At 34.2% G+C, this 7,335-nt stretch overlaps 1 pseudogene; it reads right to left on the bottom strand.

The window, feature by feature from the left end:
* Nucleotides 1-1,771: 1,771 nt before the first annotated feature.
* On the bottom strand, nt 1,772-1,871 carry LOC138806645 (U6 spliceosomal RNA; annotated as a pseudogene).
* Nucleotides 1,872-7,335: the final 5,464 nt, after the last annotated feature.

The raw sequence follows: 7,335 nt of genomic DNA, 5'->3' as shown, positions 1-7,335 counted from the left end.
AGAAGAAGAAGAAGAAGAAGAAGAAGAAGAAGAAGAAGAAGAAGAAGAAAGGTTCTATGATTTTTTTGGGAGGGGTGGGGAAAATCCTGTATCTCCATTGTGTCCTTAACCAGCCTATTGTTGGAGTCTCTGGTCTGCTTGTGGTCCTGTGGCTTGGTTGGTTTCTTATGTCATTTTGTTTGAACAGGCAGAAAAATGCTCTGCTTTACTCATGATTTTGCGATCCTCCTCCCAGGCTAGTTCAATAAGAGGCAGATCTGCTTTGAGAATCACAAAAGAGGGGGATGCAGTAATGAGGCTAGGTTTTGGGTAGAGTTGAGGCCTTTCAACAAACAGTAGCTTTTCCTGGGTGCTAGTTTGTGAAAAACTCACAGAGCCCAGCCTGGAGCCATTCTCAGGATTTCTGTTTACTGAATTTCAATTGATTGTCAAGGCTGCTAGAGGGAGGGGCAGCCTCTGGCTCTGATTACCCAGTGAAGAAAGCCACTCTTAGGGCTGGCGCCTGAGCTGGGTGACTTTTCCCTGGGTGGAGCTGAGTCTGGCAGGTCACGCCGCCGTTAAGTTCTTGTGACCTGCTAAATGACTGGTTTTTTCAAAGGACTGAGTTGGAGCTGGCAGCTCCCCCGGTCTTTGTCGGTATCCAAGATGGAGATCTCTGGTACTGGGTGGGGAGGGGGGCCTTCTCTCCTCTGCTCCCTGAGAAGGAGTGAGGACATTTGGCTTCTACTCACGCTGAGTCTTGGTTCCTGGGTCGTCTCTGGTCTGCAAACTGCAGGATAAAGATTTCCGTTCCTTATCGGTTCTTGCTGGTGTTGAGTAGAATCCGCTCACCCGCTTCATCTGGCTCCTTCGTGCTGGATTCTCTGTGGCTTTGGTATGATGCCTGCGATCGCCGCCACCACTGCTGCCGTTGCCGCAGCGGCTGCTGGCAAGAGCACAGATGTGTCTCCTTGCCTGGATTTTCCCCTCTGGCCTGACTCTGTCCTGTGATGGCACACTTGGTGTGATTCTCTGGCTTAGGACTGTTAATAGAAACACTAAAACTGCTTTCTATGCGAGAGCTTATTTAGACTCCAGCTTCCCCTCCGCTATCTTCCCGGAATTCTGGTTAAGTTTCTTAAATTTCAAAAATGCCAGTTCATCCTTCATGTCCCTAAAAATATTTACCCAATGCAAAGTAACAACAATATCTTACTTTAAAAAGTCATGGATTCCATGTTATTCTTCCAAGTGAATTGCCTGACACTGATATCAAAATATATTCAAGAGTTGTTCGTATACATCTATAATGTTTTCTGCAGAGTTTGTGATTTTTTAAAATCAGGAATAATTTTAACTTATCTGTGGAAATGAATACTATAGAAACTAAAGGTATTCCTGGTGCTTTTCTGAAAAAAAGTATATCTATGTTTGTATAATGTCCATAATCTATTTCCTTCTCTCCTAGATATAATATTTTGAATTCTACATGTTTTATAATATATAGGTTAATTACTAAATGTGTCCATTCAAATTGCATTCCATATAGAAAACATTTAAGATTCCTTTTTTCCCTAGGTCCTTATAGTATTTTATTTCTTTGGGATAAGATGACAATGTTATCTAATTTCAAGTTTGTAAAGGTTTTGCTATGTAAAGGCCTTTCTAAGGTGAAGATGTAAACACTGATGTCAAACTAACCTTTAATTCTATGAATTACATATGTTGTTACCCTTGAATTTTTGTAATCAACTTTTTAATAACTGTTTTTTATTTCTTGCATCTGAAAATGAAAAATAAGGAATGCTTCACAAATTTTTATATGATCCTTGTGCAAGAGCCATGTGAATCTCTGTATTGTTGTCATTTGGGTAGTCCTGCTGCTGAAGCATGTAGTATCCTCTAAGTTTAAGTAGTTAATGATGCAGTCTTTATACAGGCATATATCCTTGGTTGCCTATTTGTAACAATGAACCCTTATTGTTCCTAAAAATGTTATTGAACATATTTCTCTAAATTTCTGTGTATAGTGGAAAAAAACTTATATTGTTTGGTGGATTGCTCACATTTGCCATTTTTCTGTCAATGACTATTTTGTTTTTTTCATTTTAAATTTGATCATATTTTGAAGCCTTTATAGCTAAGTCCAAAGGTGATGGCTTTTCAAGTACTTACTTATCAACTGAGTTAGCTTTGTGGATCTAATGGACTCAAAGTAAGCCTTCTTAAAAGTTACTTCTAAACATCTGCAGCTTAAAATTTCCCAAATGAGGTCTCAAAGGTACAAATGTCTACCTGACCCTTTACCCTTCTTCCATGTAGGAAGAGACCAACCAGAATATCTTACCATGGCTGCATAGATTGTCTTACTGGAACAAAACTCATCTTAGTTACAAGGGATCATAGAGAGACGAACAGTTGAGAACGAATTGTTCAGAATAGAAGGTATTTTATAAAAATAGGTGTGAGGATGAGTATATACCTCTTCATGGGGAAGCCTACAGTGGACACTTAGACCTTGTCCATGAGTTGGTAGCTAAAGGCAGATATTCGAAGTATTTTATGAAAATATTATATTTATTATATTTATTATATAAATATTATGTAAATAAAATATCATATTTATTACATATATTATATATAATATATTATATATATTATATATAATATTATAATATATTATAATATATAATATATTATAAAATATTATATTTATTATATAAATATTATATAAATAAAATATTATATTTATTAAACCAAACACTTCAAAAGTAGCTAAAGCCAAGAAGGTAAAAATATTGTTCATATGCATGATTACCTAATGTCCTAGCCTGTCTACAATCCAACCAGGCAGGAACATACACAACTGACTTTCTATCAACAAATATTTCCATAGCTCCTGCACAAGTCCATATGTTTCTCCTCGATATTAGGCCTTAAATTGGTAATGTTTTAATCACAGTGTTTCCTATTGCCTCTAAGCTGTAAATCTCAAAATGGTAAAGCTTTAGATCTAACTCTACCAAAAACTGAGGGAGTGATAATGGAACAATACTTTAAAACGGAGTTTCCTTTGATACCCTAACCACAACAGAACAATGAAAAATAATTTCTTATATTATATATACTTATATATTTTTATTTATGTGTGCTGATCTTAAATTTCACACAGTGAAACTTACTAGACTTAGATGATAATTTGACAACTAAATTGATATTCATCCCATAAATAGATTGGAATATAAATAATTAAGTTTAGAACATTAGAATATAAAAAGTATCAATGCAATGTCTTTGGTATAAACTTCTGATATTGTCTAAGTGTTCTTGGTCTTCTGAATTCACATGGTAAAAACACAGTATTGTTTTCCTCTAATCTATAAAGGATTTTACTCTGCTGCTCTGTTTATTGTTTTAACTCGCTGGTCCCAAAATGTTTTTCTCCATATTTCTGAAGCATTCTTACTGATTATACCAAAATTTTGCTGATATGATGTCTAAATCTATTATTCTTCTGCAGGACCCACGGGTCCTAGGATACCAGATCCAAGGTATCTGCATCATCAGATAACAAGAGCAAAACTTCTCACCTAGGCCCATGCAACATGCCAACAGAAAGTAATTGAAGACCCGTCTCAATTTCTCATTTCCTATAATATTTCAGTTCCTTAATTCCTTGGAGAATTTAGCAGTAAGCTATTGTGAAATGTAAGTCAACTTAAAATGAAAGATGAGACCATAAAATATGAGAGAATGTACTGTAATTCAAACTTTCAAATTACAGATGACAAGCCCATTTGAGTGAACAAAATCACAAATGTCACAAGATTATTTTTAATACCCCTCTCCTAATGATTAATGAAAGATTTCAGCCCAGCAAAAGTAGGCCAAAAAATACTTCCTGGAATGGTAGATCCATAATTGGTCTAACAAAGCTAGGAAATCTTGACTTAGAGGTCAAATATAATTTAGAAAAACTTTAATTGAGAAGATCCTTAGTGCTTCAAAAACCTGTTACTTCAGTAAAACTTGGTTCTGTCGTATAAAAATATTGTTATTCTCAAACCAATGATAACCTACATTTAATCTTCTGAAGTATATTCCTTTTCAAATAAACTTTTAAAAATCGCATTCGCCAAAATAACACTGACAAGTAGATGATAGTGACATTACAAGTTTTTCAATGTAGGGGGCAAATTACAGTAGAATTGATTTATTTACCCAGCACTAATCCCAAACAAGTTCAACAATTCATTAAGGTGTAGAAATGTTACCTCCCCACACCATTGGCGTTGTTCAGTAGGTGCTTTCCCGAAATGTGTTAGACAGAACAGCATCCCATATTTCAAACCCAAATATTAGCTAATAAAGTAAACTTCATCACATAAGAAGGTACATTTTAAAATGTCACTAATAGTTGCCTTATCATGTGTTGTTTTATGTTTTCCTTGTCTAACATAGTAAGAAATACGACTTTAAGTCTTGAATATGGGTACTCATCAGAGATGTGACAAACATAAAATCTGTCTTCCATTTCTATCATATTCCTCTATAGTAGTAAATCTTAGTTTTCTTCTTTTTTCAAAACTTATACGTAGTAGAAAATATTATCCCATGTAAAATAAAATAATCACACCATTTTACAAAGCCATTTATAAAAACTGGTAGGAATAAATTCTAAGCCATTTTTAAACTATCTTGTTGACTAAAGATTAATCTTCCAAATGGTTGAGAATAAAATCATGTCTAGGTGCTTCACATCTCCAGTCTTGCAAATGAATTATAGAAATATAAGCTTACATCAGTTCATGTATATGCGGCATTGAAACTGCATGGAATATATACAAACCTTTCAAAATATTAACAGAAAGTTTAACAGAATGACTATCAGGAAATTGAAACCTGAGAGGAATAATAGTAAAGACATAGAATGAATGAAAAATGGAACAACGGGCAAGTATATCTAGAATACTCAATATACACATGTAATAAATGAAGTGGTAAATCTGAAATAAATCTTGGAGAAGGGATTGGTTGAGAATGATATAAGGAGTGACTCTGATCCTGGAGCACTTGACAATTAGATGGACATATTTAATTGTAACATATTTGCACAACCTTTTGTAATTCAGTTAAAACACAAAACAAACAAAAATCACAACCAAACATCAATCTCTAGAGAGTATGAATATGACCTATCAAAATTTTAAGCAGTTAATGAAGGGCAGACTTGGGAAAAGCAAACAAAGCTGTTCAAAGAGGGCAGTTTGGGGTATGGGAGAATTTAGAACAGATTAAGTAGGTTGTCAAAGGTTATAAATGACCTACACCTACTGCAAATATTTTCATCTGCGAGTGCTCTTTGTTTATACTGGACACTCCAGTCATGAGGCACACTTAATAGCTTGTGAAGATAGAATGGAAGAAACAAGATCAAGAACGCATTACTCCACTGGAAAGAAAACATTTCTCTATGTTTTCTCTCATCTGTCTTCATTACTCTTTTTTCATACTTTTAATAAACTCAATTGATTTTGAATTATACCTTTCCTTCTTTGTTCTGGCAAAGTAATTGTTCAAAATATTTCACTAAATTTTATTTCACATTATTTTCTATCATACTGTTTACTTGTCCAAGTGAGTCCATTAAACTTCCCTTTTGCATTTGGTTGCCAAGAAAACTCAACATCTATGTTAATGAGGATAAACTGTAATGCAAAACTTTGTGTCCAAAAAACCAGTCCAAGAACCTGTAATCACAAATGTTTAGCAATATTTTTTTTTCTTTTTTCTTTTACCTTGAAAATCTTCTCGTGTCTAAGGGGCCCTCAAAAATAAATACTTTACCTTGAGAGCATTGGCACCCACTTAGGGGTGTCTAGACAGGGAACAGACCTAAGAAAGGAGACCTCCAGTTTCAAAGGTGAATCATCTGGGGTTGAGGAACACCAGAGAACTCTTCATTTGTTTGTTTAGCTTTACTTGATATTGTAACCCAGTTCTTGCACGGCAGTAGATTAGAATAAGTTTAGGGCATTAAATATTAAAAATAAAACAAAAATAAATACTCCACCACTTTTTGCTTCAATCACTTCTAACCTCAAAGATATATATATTTTCTAACAAGATGCTTAGAAGAAACTGAAGAATACTCCACTTCTATCTTCTCCCTTAAGACTCTCTTTAGATTCCATATCGAGAACAGTGAAGTTATTCTTTGCAGAATTATTTCAATAGATTATTTTTCTCATGGTCTTGCATTTGCTCAACAAGATGTATGAAGAAGAATAGAGTTAAATCACACATTCCTTGGATTACAGTGTCTGTTACAAAGTCAATACTTTTATGTCCTACTTCTCAGTTCCCCTCTTAGCTCTTGAGTGATTTCCAATTAATCATAGCTTCTTGGGTTCAGGTCTGGTAAAGCTGAAGGACTATAAGGCCTCCCGCACTGCTATATCTTCATGGTTTCTCTTTCAAAACTCTTTTATTTGGATGTGGAATTTATTTTCATGTCTTCAATTTGTTCTGCAATACACTGAACCAAATAGACTCTAAAATCACTTTAGGTAGCAACAACATTAAGACAATCTATATCAAAAAGTTTTGGCCTCCCACCACTGCAGAAGCCAATATGCTTAGCTAGGGCTTCTAAGAACGCGTTTGCTTACCTTTTCAATTTTCCCAATTCTTTTCTGATCTCAAAAGTTTTTGGCTTATGTAATTAGATAGGTCTTCACTATCTCATGTTAATAAGGATATTATATTTTTGAGCTACTTAGAAATGAGAAATAATTGGTTTGATGTATCCAATCAGATTTTTTTCTGTGTTCCACTGCTTCACGAGGAAAGACATTGTGGAAAGTATTACAAACAGAAAAGTGTAAACCCAATACCTTCTATCATTGTGGAGGACATTCTCTCCCTAAATAATTTGAACCAAATTATCTTTTTCAGGAAATTACTGTTTGGTAATTGAAGTCAATTCACAAATTTTAATTTCTTATTTTTTTTAAAAAACTTTGAGTGTAAATACCACTACAACCTTGTTTTTACACAGTAAGAGTATTTTTCCTGGTTAAGGACAATTCTCAAGGGAACCTACATGATTTACAGCAAGGTTTGTGAGGTTTGTGAAGAGCCATCTTCACTCACATTGCTCCTTCTCAGCTAAGTCTCTATGGATTTCTTTACATGAAACACTATTTTTCCAGGTAATTTAAAATTTTCTTAATAGGCTTAGTTGTGAAAAAGTTTGAACAATTAAAATTTACCTGTCATAAATTTTTAAACTTTTTTGAAATTCCTTTATCAGAATCGCGAATTCACCAATTCTAATTCCAAATTTACCATAAA

The sequence above is a fragment of the Dipodomys merriami genome, unplaced genomic scaffold (genome assembly GCF_024711535.1).
Source record: "Dipodomys merriami isolate MVZ:Mamm:240054 unplaced genomic scaffold, mDipMer1.0.p SCAF_402, whole genome shotgun sequence".
In the NCBI taxonomy this organism is placed as follows: domain Eukaryota; kingdom Metazoa; phylum Chordata; class Mammalia; order Rodentia; family Heteromyidae; genus Dipodomys; species Dipodomys merriami.
Note: the sequence above shows the minus strand (reverse complement) of the source record. Positions and strands in the feature narration are given on the sequence as shown.